At 40.5% G+C, this 16,892-nt stretch overlaps 1 protein-coding gene across 2 annotated transcripts in view; it reads right to left on the bottom strand.

Moving 5' to 3' along the window:
* Positions 1 to 16,892, bottom strand: part of LOC126483695 (uncharacterized) — a 436,703-nt gene that overhangs the window by 84,151 nt on the left and 335,660 nt on the right. The gene's annotated exons all lie outside the window — the stretch shown is intronic.

Below are 16,892 nucleotides of genomic sequence, written 5' to 3' on the forward strand. Positions count from 1 at the left end.
CTCGAAGGTAACTAATGCTCACGACCATTGCAGTGTGTATTTAAAGCAAATCTGTTTGCATCCTCATAGTGGCACTACTAACGCCACTCTTATCCGACAGGTGTGAAATTTGAATGGACATCATCTTGTAGCTGTAGAGACCTGACTATGGAAGACAAATGGCGACTTGTAAGTAGCCATAAAAAAATTTCTAGTCCTGACATCATTAAAAAGTAGTGTAATATCAACTTCTAAATTATTTTCTTGAAAGAAAAACATCAGACTATGCTATACTTTTTTTCCTTTCCCTGAGAGCTCAGAGGGTCCATGGCTCCCCTTGCCCCTGGGCAAGATAGCACTACTTGAATTTAATCATTTCCGCAAATGGCAGTTTGTGTTTGGAGTTGGTTGTCTACTGTGCACGAACTGGCTTTCCTGTAGAGTGTCAACATGAACTCTGTTCAATATGTAATAAGCATTAACAGAAAAGAAAATTATGAGGAAAAGTTAGCCACAAAGAAATTAGCGCTTTCCAGACCAGATTCATTGTCTGAGAAAGTAACAACATTAAATAAATGTGACTACAAGTGAACGTTTAACAAAGTAGTGTATAACAAGCGTAAGTTGTTGTGTGCCTGCAATGTAAGAAATCGCGACTTTCAGCCCAAAAGTTAATTCATTAGCTAATACATGAATTAGGGATTTTGTACATTTGTGTGAAAAAGTGAAAAATCACAAGAACTCCCACTTAGACAAAAATGCAAAACGGATAGTAGTGAAAGCTTAAACATTATTTCATTCTTGCCATGAACTGTATTTAGTTATATATAAAATAACAAAATTTCACAAAAACAATTCTTCCCTTTCTTCAGACAAGCCATGCATATTATTACTATTATTATTATTGTTCCCCTTTAGGAGAGCGATTGAACTTGAATTCATAATTTCATCTCTGGATGTTTTCCTTCTTTGCTTCCCAAAAGCTTATCATCCTCTCAGAATGCTCCTTCTTCGATTTACCAGGTTGGCGTGATGTTTATTCCTCAAACTTCACACTTGTGATTTTATTCCGGCACTCAGTGCAGTCTTCGAGATTTTTTTATGTTGATCTGCTGCAGATCCCTCTGGACTTCTTTCAGCCATTCTGTGCTGCATTTACTCTTTGTTATAATATTGAAAAGTTTCCTTGCTGTTCTGGAGTCTTCCGTCCTGTAGATATGTGTATAAAATTTGGCTCGGTGTTTTCTGATTTCATCTGTTACTGTGTTTGGTCTTTATATAGAGCTCGTTTTGTGGTCTCTTCAGCGAAATGCCATTTTTGTTGATTGCCCCATAAATCTTCCTGAGAATTTTTTTTCTTGCTTTTCTATTTCCCTAATTTTTGAACGACCGTCAATCACCATTGTTTCAGCTGTTTAGATTTCTTCTGAAAGAATATTTGCATCTGTTGAAATGCACTTCTTGTTGTAATGCATCCATGTTAGCTTGTACGCCTTCTGGAGCTTGGTGATTCTTTGTTCATTGGTGATTTGATTTAATCCTGAGGACTGTATAGTTTCTCCGAGGTATTTAAAGTGGCAATTTTACCATGTTTTGTGATTAAAGGGGATTTATTTTCTGGCTGTCTTTCCATATATTTGGTTTTTTCATAACATATCTGTAGTCTGGATTTTTGTGAAATTTCATGTAGTTTTTCCACTGCGTGAATTGCTTCTGTTCTGTTATTGGTGATAATTGCTATATCATCAGTGAAAGCAAGGCATTTTACCTTAACTCGGTTCTCTTTTTTTATATCAATTTGGATGCCCTTTATATAGGATTTACATTCCCTCATAATCTTTTCCAGAACAATATTGAAAAGCATTGGGGATAGTCCATTCCCCTGTCAGACTCCAGTTTTGATTTTGAAGGGTTCTGATATTTCACCCATGAATTTCACTTTGGATGTTGTTCCTGTATGTGTCTGTTCTGTGATTTTTTATGTCTTTCGGTCGATCCCAAACTCTTCCATGACTTTAAACAGGGTTTCACAGTACATTGAATCATATGCTTTCCTGAAGTTGATGAATGTAATTACAGTGTTTCTGCATTTCCTCATTTATAATATTGTCTTTAAGCACCAGATCTGTTCCACACATGATCATCCTTTCCTGAATCCGGCCTGGTATTCACAAATTAGTGGATCTGCTTAGGATTCTGTCCTGTTGATAAGTGCGTTGGAGAGGATTTTGTAAGCGACTGAGAGCAGGGAAATTCCTCTGTAATTGTTGATGTCTGTCTTGTTACCCTTTTTATGTAGCAGATGAATTAGAGCGCATTTCCAGCTCTGGTATTTGCTCCGTCATCCATATGTCTGATATTATATGATGTAGTTTCTGCATAAGTATAGGAGCATTTAGTTTCCAAAATTCAGCAATGATGATCCAATCTTCCCCTGCTGCTTTGTTATTTTTCAACTGTTTGACCATCTCCATAATTTCCTCGAGATCCAGGGCATGTGAGTCTGGGTATGTGAATACTGGAGGAGGATGACAAGTTTTTCTTGGGGTAGTTCGCAGTTGAGGACAGAACTTAAATATTGGGCTAAGATCTTGCAGTTTTTTTTTGTATTAGTTTCCAAAGAACCATCGGGTTTCTTGAAGCACAAGCTAGGCACTCGGTATCCCTGTAAGTTTTCTCTGAAAGTCTTATAGAAATTTCTTGTATTGTTTTTGATGAAATCTTGCTGGATTTCGCCAAGTCTATTGTTGTCATATCCCCATTTTTCTTTTCTAATTATTTTTGAGGTCTGTTTTTGGGTTTTAAGAAAGTTCTCCCAGTTTTCTTCAGTTTTGTGACTGCAAAATTTTTTCCATGCAGTTTATTCAGTTGTCGACTGCCTGACCGCAGGTTGCGTTCCATCAGTGATGTTTCCTGGTGCGAGGGGGTTGTCCTAATTTAATGGATTCCTCTGTTAGTTTCTTCCAGTCTGTTGACTTTCCCTGACTGATTTGCATGATGATTTTTCTTTGTTGAGTTTCAGATATTCTGGATCTGGTTTGGTACTTTTGGGTGGCCTTTTTACCGTTCTGTTGGGTTGGAATTTTGTTTTTATTTGAAGGAGATGATGATCTGATTCAAAGACACCTTCGTGGGTTCTGTTGTTTAGAATTTTTTTTGTTTTCCTTGGAAATTGCGACATAGTCAATTTGGTATTTACCCTGTCTAAGATTGGGTGATCTCTAAGTGGTTCATTTATGTGGAGGTTTTTGAAATTGGGTACTCATGACTTTAAGTCTGAAGTTTCTGCAGAAGTCGATTAGTTTTTCACCATTCTTGTTGGTACATTTGTGTTTGGTATGGGGGCCAGTGGTATCTCTGATTTTTTTTCCTTGCCTAACAATGCATTAAAAATCACCTAATAAGATTTTCACGTGTTGCCTTGGTATTTTATTTGTTGTTCCTTCTAGTGTTTCCCAGAAATTGTCCACTGTTTCAGGGTCAATTTTACTGTGGTGATTTGTAGGGACGTGATAAAAGTGTAGGCTTTATTAGCTGACTTTACTGAAAGCAGGGAGACTCTTTACTGGAAGATGTGAATTCAATAACCGAGTCGAGTACGGAAGTATGAACAGTGAATCCAGTTCCAAAAACTAGTAGTTTGCCTCTCACTTTTATGGAAAGTTTGCCCTTGTAGATCCCATAATTTTCTTTGTTAAAGTGTCCTTCATCCATGAATCTTGTCTCTTGCAGTGCAGTGATTTTCAGGTCAAATTTTCCCATTGTGTTGGTGAGTTGTTTTAATTTGCCTGTTTTATTGAGGCTGTTCACATTAATTGTGCCAATTAAGTTTTTATGTTTGATTTTGAGAGTGTGAGAACGGCAGAACGGAGCAATGAAGAAAGTATAAACTTCCCATTTCTTTTGGAAATTTCATTTTGAAGTGATCTTTTTATATTCATTAATAATTTTGTGGGGGCTTTTTGAATAATGGAAATATGAAAACATTTTAATTTGTCTTACTGATATTTGTGTCTGTTGCTACAAAGTCTGTAATTTCAATTTTTATTGTTTCTTATTTATGTTAAGGTACACAGTCAATTGCAGATGGCCAATATACTTTATTTTTGGCTATCCAGTTCATTAATTTGATTTCATCCTTAAGATATTTTTGTGCCTCCAGTTTATACTTTGCTACATTCACCATGCTTCTGTATGCTGCAAATCAATATGTTGTGGGATGGAAAGAGCAACTGTGCAACAGACAGAACAATTCATATGGAATGTTTTCTTATTACCTTGACAGGAAATGTGTCCTAAAAATGGGTATGAGTTTTATTGTAAGACCTGGCATAAAAATGCACTCATTAAAGAAAAGTAAAACAAGTATTTTATCATAACAGCTACACAGCAAAAGACTAGATAAATGTAAGCAACCAGATGTGTACAAGATCATATGTTCAGAACGTCCCAGGCTTTTACAGTGGTAGAACAGGAAGATCATTTTTCATACACTACAATACCGTGAAAATATGGCAACTGTGTATACAACATAAATCTCAACAGCAACAAATGTAATGGGAACAAACACAACTTGCTAGACATCACTTAACAGATCACAATCTATAACATCCAACCTGCTACTATAAGACTCTTTTGAGCTTTATTAGAGGTTCCAGGGATACACAGACAGCAGATCCTACAACCAGATTATGAACACAGCAGACTATACTTCCTGTATTCAGCAAGGACTGCTTCTACACAAAAGAACCCAATGACAAAATGATAATGCATCAATTCAGGTATGAGTGGCCACACACACACACACACACACACACACACACACACACACACACACACACACACACACACACACAGGCTGAGTGTACAATACCAGTGATCCTGCTACGAGATGCCCACTGTTGTCAAAGAGATCAAAGAGTATGTTATTGGGAAAGCATTCTGCATGGATACACAACACGACTGGTGAACTAGTGTTACAGCCTAGAGTAATATGGGTTCCAAGTTATAAAATTTTTAATGGAGTTCAATCACCTTGACGTAAGATAGACTGGTTACACCACGATTAGTGGCGGACCAGGAAGTACAGTGATGCAAGACAGACGGGCTGCATGAAGCTATAGCCACTGCTAGGGAAAACACTCGTAGACCATTTTAACTAGCTGCTAAGAGAGAATTAAAGCAAGAGTAGCAGAATAAAAGATGCCACATGCTGTCATCACTAGTAAACCGCACATCACAGAATTACGGAGAGCTCTTTACATATCGGAGCCCCAGCTCCAAGTAAGAGAGAATGGTTCAGGTCAATGGAAATGATGCAGTCCGTGTCGATGACATTCCCTTCCGTGATCATATTATTTTAGTAAGTCTTGTCACAGATCAACCAGCGCAGTACAGCCAGCAGTGGAGTGCCGCAAAGCTGAACTCCACTGACGAATTTCATGCTGTGTTACATCAACCACTACTGATTGGAGAGCTGATGAACTACCAGCAGCAGTGCAGTACCAGGTGCTGTACTCCCTGAGTGTGGGATGGAGGACGATGACCAGGCCGGCAGTACTGGGTTTAACGCTTGCCGCCTACACTACACTGTGTGTGGGGTGGACCAGGGAAGGAGAGGCACGGAGTGGGATCGAGTGCACTTCCTCAGCCGGTAGTTTTCCAGAATATTACCTGTAGAAGTATGATTGATGCATGAATAATACTGTAAACTCAAAGAGTGCGCCCACCAGTTGGCGTTACAAATGCAGTGCCTCGACAAAATGGCGACAAAGCAAGAAAAAAACTTTTGTGTGTTGAAATATGCGATATGTGCATTTCAAAGGATTTGGGAAAGAAGCACCATGTAAACAGAGCAGTGTGCATTGTCATCGAAAATTTAGGGGCATTGGTCGTCTCCGTAAAAAGAAAGTACTGTTCGATGAAATGTATGAGATGCGGTTGTGGACAGAGTGAGGGAAAGGTCCATGCAAGCCATGTACTTCGAATACCGTACCAACTGTGTGGGGATTTTTGAGACAGAGGTTATATTTCAAACCGTACAGTCTGCAAGTCGTGCAACAATTAAAACCGGAAGATTATGGGCGGCGTCTTCAATTTTGCATCACAGTGCAGGGAACACTTGACGGTGAATATTTCGCGTCCAGCCTGATTCTCATCGACGACGCAATCCTCCCTTCATTTGGAGAGGTTAATCACCACACTGTGGGAGGGGCACAGAACACTCTCACGAAACGGGGCGCATGAACTAGGGTCGCCGAAGGTTAATGTTTCCTGTGCCGTGTCACAGACGGAGCTGTATGGGCCGTTTTTCTTCTGTGAGAAGTCTGTGACGGGTGTGAGATGTTGGAATTGTGATGTTTCCACAACTGACAGCTGATTCCGAGAATTTCATCTTCAAACAAGACAGCTTCTTGGAGCATCGTTGTTTGTCACTACATAAACGACGACGAACTTTCCAACCACTAGACTGGATGTAGTTGTCAACCTGTGGCTCTGTGCTTTGATCCCTTGACGGGTGAAGACCCGTCTAGATCGCTTGACCTAACGCTTTTAGACTTTTTTTTTCCTTTGGGGGAACATTAAGGACCATATTTACATACACCCAATGCGGAGAACACTGGAACAACTCAGAAAACGCTTCACTGCTGTGGTGACGACTGACATTATACTGAGTGCACTATCTGAAAATTACCTCGAGCAATTAAACTCGTGGAGATAACATCTTGGACCTACTGATAACAAACAGACCCGAACTTTTCGACTCTGTAAGCGCAGAACAGGGAATCAGTGATCACAATCCCTGAATATGGAAGTAAATAGGAATATAAAAAAAGGGAGGAAGGTTTATCTGTTTAGCAAGAGTAATAGGAGGCAGATTTCAGACTACCTAACAGATCAAAACGAAAATTTCTGTTCCGACACTGACAATGTTTAGTGTTTATGGAAAGAGTTCAAGGCAATCGTAAAATGCGTTTTAGAGAGGTACGTGCCGAGTAAAACTGTGAGTGACGGGAAAAACCCACCGTGGTTCAACAACGAAGTTAGGAAACTACTGCGAAAGCAAAGAGAGCTTCTTGCAAGTTTAAACGCAGCCAAAACAGACAAACAGAAGCTAAACGATGTCAAAGTTAGCGTAAGGAGGGCTATGCGTGAAGCGTTCAGTGAATTCGAAAGTAAAATTCTATGTACCGACTTGACAGAAAATCCTAGGAAGTTCTGGTCTTACGTTAAATCAGTAAGTGGATCGAAACAGCATATCCAGACACTCTTGGACGATGATGGCATTGAAACAGAGGATGACACGCGTAAAGCTGAAATACTAAACACCTTTTTCCAAAGCTGCGCAATTCCAACAGGGCAAAGAGACACCCTACACGTCCAGAATTGGTACCTAATGGCTCCAGGAACACTCTTCTGAGTTTAAACACTTCCGTTGGCCACCAAACTCCCCAGACATGAACATTATTGTGCATACCTGGGTTGCCTTGCAACGTGCTATTCAGAAGAGATCTCCAGCCCCTCGTTCTCTTATGGATTTATGGACGGCCCAGCACGATTCACGGTGTCAATTTCCTCCAGCACTATTCCAGACATTAGTCGAGTCCATGCCACGTCATGTTGCGGCACTTCTGTGTGCTCGCGGGGCCCTACGCTATATTAGGCAGGTGTCCCAGTTTCTTTGGCTCTTCAGTGTAATTCTTATTTCACCAGCTATCGATGAATCTTCAAAGAATTACATTATTCCATCTTTAAAAAATCTGTTAGTCGCCATTATAGCGCAGTAGATAACAAAGTTTCACTTGTCAGCTATGCGGTAAAATACTCTCTGCTTTGCATGTTATTGTTTGCCAAAAGTTCGTTTGATTGTCTTGAGCCCTGTTTCAGATATGAGGCATATTACGAATATTTAGCTTCCACTCTACCGTTTGTGCACACAATCGGATGTGAGTGCACTACATGTAACCCCTTTTCTCGAGAGTGGCAATAGATAGAGAACTCATCTCAAGTTTAAGGAAAAATTAAGTATGTTAGCTTCATTTCATAGAGAGCAATATGTGATCTAATATGCACCAAACGCAAACTCGCAGTGACCACTATTTTTTATTGTGAACTATTCGAGTTTCGCACCGTATCTCAATAAACACAGAAATATCACTTTAATTATGACTGTCAACGAAATAATCGACCGTTCATCATGAAGCTGACGAATGAGGCACTGAGATGTGTAACAATCAATATCTTTTATAGAATAGTTTCTGTAAAATCGTTTGAGAAAAGTTGCTGTGCAACAAGCGTCCGTATGCCTCCGTTCTCGCAATGCAGCGGAGGAGTTTCCTTCGTAACGGACGAAGCTCACAACTTAGAAGGCGACAGGCAACTGAGGCAGCCAAGCCTTCGGAATAGAGGGATGGCACTCGCCCAGTGCTCAGATCGAGGGCGTGTTTTTGCAGACGGGCCAAGTTATCTTGTGTGACTCTAGCAATTTATCTCTAACGCACGATGATGGCTTACCTCGTGTTTATGACCTTTCTCTTTATCATTGGAATGACATTTTGGTGCAATGGTTTGTCTTCTACGTGCCAGCCCTTTTTTCTACGATTTCCCTTTCTGCTTGCTTTTATTAATATAAATGCAAACCGTAGCGGCAGCTTACTTAACGATTTCATCCTTGTTCACAGGCACGGTCAACGCTCCACACTTCATGCTCACAGACCACTGTGAACTGGTGCCGCGACTTTCAGTGGCCTGTTCAGAAGTGTTCCCTTTAATTGTGACCGAAAACTTAACGGAGTCAGTCCATACGCACTCGGGCCAAATGGATCACTGGTGTGAGCTTGTGTAATTGTTATTTACGGTTACAACAGGTTCCCGTGTTGCATGGAAGCAGGCCACTTTCCTTTCGGAGTATTGTTCACTTATTAATAACAATCTTTGGATGTTACAGGAAAAAAAGAATGGTCCATCGTTATTAAACTACTCTCATGTAGACTGCAGTGGCGTATTACTACTTTCTAACAGCCACATTTACGGCAATGTTGCTGTATTGTTCAGTTAGTACGGATGAACATTGTCTCATCTAATAGTGTTGTGAGATTGCTTCCAATGTTACTGCAGTGTGTAGGTGAATGTTTTATACGGAACCTTGCCCATGAGCTTTCGGAGCATGAGGCACAGCTATTCTCATTCGGCTCTCGGAGACAACCTCCTGCGAGTTTTTACTGCTGTGCAGTTGCACCATCAGTGTCACGTTTCATGGGTCATCATCCGACTGCCTCTAAAGCTGTTGGGCTCAAAGCGCTAACGGATATAGCGTCCTCTTACGGCAGCGCGCCAACGTACAACAACATTCCGAAAATCTGAGCTGAGTGGTGGCGAGGTGAAGGGGGCAACGGTGAGTTTCGCGGTAGACTTTGCAGGTTTGAGATTTCAAAAATACATATAACAATATATTACGCCAAGATCGCTTAATAATTGCAATGTTCACATTACCTGTTTACACAATTTAGTCTCTTTTAATATGTGACGACCTGCTGTATAATTCATTGACATATTTTATACAACTTCTTAATGTTCGAAGTGCATAACTGTAATTGCTTTATATCATGATGAAACTGTTAGTGGAGTAATCACATCTGAAGATGGCTTTCAATTACCAAAACTGGTAATATGAACTTTCCAATTACTAAGCGATTTTAATGTAACAAATTATTATAAAACCTTAAAAGGTGACATACTTCCGTTTGGCGATACGTCACCTCCTGAACAAATGGTTCCAGTATACCGTTACTAGTCTTCATGTACACTGCACAACACAATTAAAGGATCTTTTTTTTTCGACACACTGTAACTGTCTCCCACTGCCAGTTTCTATCAAGTTTGAAATTTGGCACGGTGCCTAAAACCTTCCTCCCTAGGGAACCCTTTTCCGTTTTATTCTGTGTATATCTATGTCGCCCCCCCTTTCATCACACAAAATAGGAGGGCTGAAAATGCAGAAGCACCCTTTGTTGCTTTGTATCATGTTCAGAGTTCATCGAATGGTTTTGAACGGTCCCCGGTGGTTCCAATCTGTACATGAGAGCAAAAATTGGAGTCGCGCTGTACTCCAAAGGGCTGCGACCGCATTCAGTGGGGATGCAGCCCCGCAGTGTCCTCAGAGAAGTGTTCAAACGTCCGGGGTTGTCAGAAATGTCAAAGGTCGTCAAGAATTTCATCCAGTTGCTTTGCAATGCGAACTGTTGTTTTCGACTGCGAAATGTGTGGGAAATAACGCCCCGAGGAAATGGGTGGTTTCTGAAGTTTATCGGCCATGTTGAAAGAAGCACGCATGTGTGTAACATCAGAACAGTAAATATAAATAATAGCAGGCCTACATGTCAGTGACATGCAGTTGATGTGGCGTTATAATGCATGACCACGTTAGACGTATGTAACCGACATCGTGGCGTGCAGTAATTGTCTAATGGTTTTGAAAATTTGAGCCAATAAAGTGGGTGTTGTGTCACCAACAATGGGGTTGAGCGCAGTATGCATTCGGTTTGTTTCACGTCTTTAGCGTCTGCTAGATGGCTCGTGAAAAGTTGGCAATGAAAGTGCGTCGGATTTTATAAGCTTGTAGTGATGCAGACATTTCTCCTGAAAATGCTATTGCGGATCCTATATAGAGTCCTTGCGATTCAGACGAGGAAGGAAATATTGAGATGGTGTAGCCATTGTAGAATCAACAAATGAAGAATACATCCACGAAAATGGAAATGTGGACTACATGGAACACAGGGGTCATCACGTTATTTGTTTTCACAGCAAGTCTGGTTTGCAAAACCATTTCAATAAACAGTTAACCATTTGATGCCTTTTCTTTGTTTGTAGACAATGAAGTTTTAGATGCAAATATATTGGAAGCTAAAAGATATGCGGAAAAAGTTACTCATGTCAGAGAAAGACTTGTAAAGGTCGGATAACGTAGTTTTAGGCGTATTTATGTGGATGGGTTTGAACAAACGTTGCACACTTCAGGCCCGCTGCTGAACCAGACAAATTTACCAGAACGCAATTCCAACAACCATAATGTCTCGCAGCCGATTTGAAAATCCAATTCTCTTCTTGCATAACGATAAACCTAATTCCAGGGGACTGATTAGGAAAAATGGTTTCACTCATACATGCACTGCACAAGAAGTTCCGCGAAGTATTTTATTTAAAAGAAAAGTTTCTCATTGACGACACTTGACCTTGGACAACTAGACTGGTATTCTGTTAATATATATCCAATGAAACTCACAATTACACTATAAAACTTCTCAAACTCTGTTCCGCAAGGGATCACATGGAATAGCAAAATTTACTACAGTTAATCTAAAGATGTACGACAAGGCACAGCGTCTTCCGAGAAAATAATGTGAAAAACTATCACAAAGGCTTCTAAGCCCCGCAAACTACTATAGAATGCATGGTGGAGAATACTTCGACCTAACTGACGATATCGACCTAGTGGCAAATTGGCAAACTGCCCAGCTTACACCTACGGTTGTAGGAAACCTAGAGGTAATGTCCGTCTGCCAAGCGTGCCACAGGCTGGCAGATTCCGCGTTATGCTAAATTTATTCTGTCTCGCCCAGCCGATCAAGAAAGTTCGAAAATGCTTGGTACATATTTAATGAAAATCTATTATCAATATATCAAGAACGGACTGTCAATGAGGAAAACAGCAGAAATGTATTAATATGTCTGTACATACATCTGACTCGGCAGAAAGAAGTCCCTCCTAGCGAGAAATGAGAGGAAATTCCTCACAGATAGTGGTGTAAAATACCGGGGCATTTATAAGTTGGGGCAAATGCCAAAATTCAGCTTTTAAAGTAACTTTTGCACGTCGTGGACGCCAGTTGTTTCATACCACTGAATCTACCAGATTCCAAATTTGGTTTTGTGTGCACTCTACCTCAATGGTCCCATTGGTTAATGTCAACTATTATTCTTGTCACGTTCAGGTCCATTACATTCTGTTAGTGTCTTACGTCACCAGAAGGGCTGGCAACGTACTTTGCAAATAATTTCGATGGGACCATTTGGGGGAGGGTATACAGAAAACAGGTTTGGAACCCAGCAGATATAGTGGCGCGAAACAATGCGCCTCCACGACATGCAAAAGAGTTCTTTAAAAGCTGACCCATGAAAACGATTGTATTTCCGTTTCTGTCTTTGTAGTAAGTAACTGCAAATGTTTTGTAGTGGAACCACTGTAATCTCTGTTTGACGATTAAGGAGCCAGATACCGCACCAAGCAGACTACGTTTAACAGATAAAAATAAATAAGCCTGGACCCAGAATCGAACCCTCGACCTCCTGCATGCTGACAGAGGTAGTTACCGTACATGTGATTACAGTGTTGCCATATTTCCAATCTTTAAAGTTAATTTACTGCCCGAAATACGCACAGGACGAAATTTTGTGAGAGACAATTTTGTATTGCCAGTTTGTGAGGAATCGCACTGCGAAGTCCGAGTGCGCGAAGTTTTATTCACTACACACACACACACACACACACACACACACACACACTATTGTTTAACTATAGCACCAAATATGGTGCTCACCTGGATAATAATTTTTACAAGTAGTAAAATGAGTAATGTTTCGACGATGTACACCAGTTAATACGAAGTTTTTAAATCTTCATTCTTAAATATAAATTTTAAAAGAGTCGCTTTACTGCAGCACGCTGCCTCTCTATTTGGGTGAGAGACAGCAAGAGGCTGAATACTTTCCCGCAACTGTAAATACCACGAAAGAAATTACGATCTACGAAGACTCACCACGGCGTTGCAAAACATTAAAATGGAATAGCGAAAAAAATACCTGTGCAGCCGTGATCTAAAAGCAGAGCTCGTCGAATGCGGAACAGCATTCCAATCGGTGCTATTATTGAGCATGCTTCGGATTCTACACGCACATTGTACTATCGCAGTCCGGTTAATTTCGTAACAGCGGATTACGCGCAGTGTCGTATTTGGAGACCACTGACCTTGTAGTTTCCCACAAGAAAGCAACTAAATAGTATTTCTGTTAATATAGGTAACAAATGTGATAATCCAATGCTGCTGACCTCGAAAATATCCCTATGAGATTGGGTGGTTCACAGTTGCCTTTTTCTGATCACGAAGATGATGTGCGAATAGTTGAGCTTTTGTACACTGTTCAACGCAGTCTGCTGTGGAGACTGTAGCGCCAGGTTATGCTGAACTACAAAAACTCGTTAACACTACTTATTCTTCTAACTGGTTTGATATGGCTCACTATGATATTCACTACTGTGCAAATATCCTCATCTTAGCCTGGAACAACCGTTTTTTTCGGTTACACCGTCTCTTTTCGTCTCCAGTTTGACAATACAGTCAAAACCGCTCAAAATAACCGGTTGCTGAACTAAGGCCGGTATTACACTATCAAATTTCTTTGTCCAATATCTTTATCAAAGAAATTTGATGGTGTAATAGGGAACTTTGTCAAATGGCAAATATTTTATCAAATCTTAAGGCCTCGCTGTAGATTTGATCAAAGAAGTCGCTTGTCTTCTGTTCACTGCAATGTGACATGTTACCACGTGGAGCGCTAGCATCGCTCCAACGTTCTGCCATCTGTAGTGTTTTCATAAACATTGCCGGTAAATACAATTGGTTTCTACCGACAACTACAAAATTAATAGAGATGTATGAAGCTGATGAGGCGCTTTACCACGTGAGGCACGTTGAATACAAAAATAGATTAAGAAGATTGGAGACCTAACCTAAGCTAACCCAACTCTCTCCAGTAGCAAGGAATCGGAGTGTTACAGTGAGCCTGTCTTCTGGAGATGTAGCAGTTCTTGAGTGAGTATTGTGCTTTTTGATATAAGGATACACTTCACTGAGCACATACAGAAATGTATGCTCATCCATTCTTAAGTAATTGATGTATGACTTGATGTCCTCTACTATAAGCTCACGTAACAAGTTTTGTTGAATGCTTTCATAGTGTCGTCGTAAAACCCACGGCCTCTCACAGGTACGTTTCCTTTTTTTTCCCCGCTTCTCTTCCGCATGTGCACACAGTGCAATTGTGGTACAGTACATGCAACTGCTGCGGTTAATAACAAAATGTTGTCGGAGCCATACCCCGTTTTAGCACCACGTCAAAGATCTTTGTCAAATATATTTGACGAACATTTGATCACGTCTTTCATCATATCTTTAACAAAGAAATTTGGTAGTGTAATACCGGCCTAACCGATTTTCGATTTTTTATTGCTATTACTTCCTGTAATAAATGTGCACTTCGAAAAGACAGAAAAATTGCAGTGGAGGTGAAAGAGTTGGACATCACGATCGATTTGGGGTTGAGACTGCGGCGGAAATCGGTCTCATTGTCTCCAGCAAAGACTGCGAAGGCGAAGAACACAGGTGCGGCAAGAGAGGAGCCGAAAGGTCACAAGTCGATGACTTCTCTGCATCGTCACTTGTGGATGATATCAATTTTTCACTCTGAAGCAGCCACAAAATTAAGGGCTCAGTTATTGTACCCAGCTTATAACACGTCAAAACATTATGGGTATATCAATCAAATTTTCCTTTTCTTCCAAGGAACATTGTGGATGTTTTCTCCTTATATGACGTTGCAAGTTTGTTGTGCCTTTTCTCGTTTCTCATCTCTCAAAACAAACGGAGCATTGTACTTCATGTTACCGTACTTCTCAACATACTTCCAAACTAGGGACGTATCGTTCTGCAATACAACTCACGCCCGGAGGATGATAGCGAGAAGCTACCTTATAGACCACATGGGACAAAGTCTTGCACACTGCACGTTTGCGTGCCTCGTCCTTATAGGACATGCTATACGAGGCAGTTACATTATGGTCTCTGCAGTGCTGTACGGATTCTTTTGTTACGTGTGTATAGCTGGTTTCTAACTATAGGCGTTTTTATTAAAACAGTACTGATCGCTTTCCCCAGTTCCTACAATAATCCTATATTCCAAAGCAATGGGAATTTTACGAATGGACATTATTCCTTTTTTTTTTACAAAAAAATTTTATTTATAAAACGAAATTTTAGCATTGCTGCTCCGGCATATAGTTATTTACGTTTTTCACTCGATTATTAGTAAAAAACACCCGTTATAACCGAAACCAAACAAATACCGAAAAATACCGATTATTCAGAACTAATCGGTTTTAACCGGTCGGTTTTTCCCATCCCTGTCTCAGCGTAGCAACTACGCACAGCATCCTCACTTATTTGTTGCACGCATTCCAATCTCAGTCTTCTTCTGTAAATGTTTCCCCTCTACAGCGTCCTCTAGTATCGTGGAGATTATTGCCTGATGTCTTAACACGTCATATTACTTATTCTAGTTAGTGTTTTCCACATATTCCGTTCCTCGATTCTCGAAAGAACCTCTTCATTTCTTATCTTTGTAGTCTACATAAGTTTCAGCTTTGTTCTATTACACCACATCTCAGACACTTCGATTCTGTGTCCCTGTTCTCTCACGGTTCAAATTCGCTTCCATACAGTGCTGCACTGAACACGTACACTCTTAGGAATTTATTTTTTAAACCAGCATACGCTTATGACGCAGATATTTCACGCATACAGCAAAGCTAAAAGAATCATGATTAATGACATCCGCTACAGTCGTAATACATTTTTATTTTCCAATAAAAGGAAAACACAACTACGTTTCAGGGTAACAATCCCATCTTCAGGTGCATAGAATGTCCATATGAGTCATCTAACAAGGGTGAATGTAGTGATTCCGTGGTACCTGGCATGTAAGCAAAAAGTCCATTTCACATATTCCCAAGCCGGACAGAAAACCAATCGAAGAGCAAGGCAATTGTCCAAGCTTAAAGGTGTCACTAGCAAAGTGACGCAGCCGGACTTTTGCACATCAACGCATACGCACCCATCGCTGTGTGGTTGGTACGGTACTAGAGCGGTGTGAATGCAGTACTGTGTGCGAAAGTCCATCTATCTTGCTTGATGCAGGATTATGTTAGTGACACTCTTAAGCCTGGACCATTCCTTGCTCTGTGAGAGGTTTCCCATCCAACCTACGAACACATGAGATGGATTTTCTGCTTACATGCTGAAGTGTTGGCTGAGTTGTTTAGTACACCCCCAAGATACTTCACATTACATCTCAGCTTACCTATGGAGATAGGAAGCTCCCCCCACCCAAAAAAAACAACAAGATCGTGCAACGAATAATGTTTTATTAAGTGAAAATTACGAGGGATGACGCAATTGAACACGAAAATATGGGCACCGTACCTCACACGGACATATTAACAAAGGGATAGTTAACGCTACAAAAGGAAACTAATTATCACTATAACAATTTGATTTAGTGTCAAAATATATCAAATATGATTTACTTTTTGAATCAAGAATACAAACATTTAACAAGTGAACAAGGGATTGCAAATAGGAACTTCTTCGCACAGATGGGTGGATACATAAAAAAAGGGATATAAAGCTATGTCGAGAATATGGCCAATGATTGCGGAAAAGGTTAGTGATTTAAAGAAATATCTCGGAAAAGCATGAACGAACACGAACACTCTCACCTAAGCGCATGACGGGTGCAACTAACTGGCTGTGAAAGTTAAATTAACGAAACCCCGATGCAAATTAACTGACTTCACACTCCCCTCGCCTAGGTGGATGCAATGACTGCCCACGCTTACCACTCTTAAGCTGCGCGAGTGTAGAAAAGGGTTCCAGTAATGGCTGAAAATTCTAAGTTCAGTTCGACGTCTGCTTTCTACACTAAAGACATTTCGCTCTGTAGCTCTAAGACCCAGCGTACTGCCTCAAGCCCTGGAACAAGTGTCATCTATGGCGCCCTCGAAGCAAACATGTTCTAGT

The sequence above is a fragment of the Schistocerca serialis genome, chromosome 6 (assembly GCF_023864345.2).
Source record: "Schistocerca serialis cubense isolate TAMUIC-IGC-003099 chromosome 6, iqSchSeri2.2, whole genome shotgun sequence".
NCBI lineage: Eukaryota > Metazoa > Arthropoda > Insecta > Orthoptera > Acrididae > Schistocerca > Schistocerca serialis.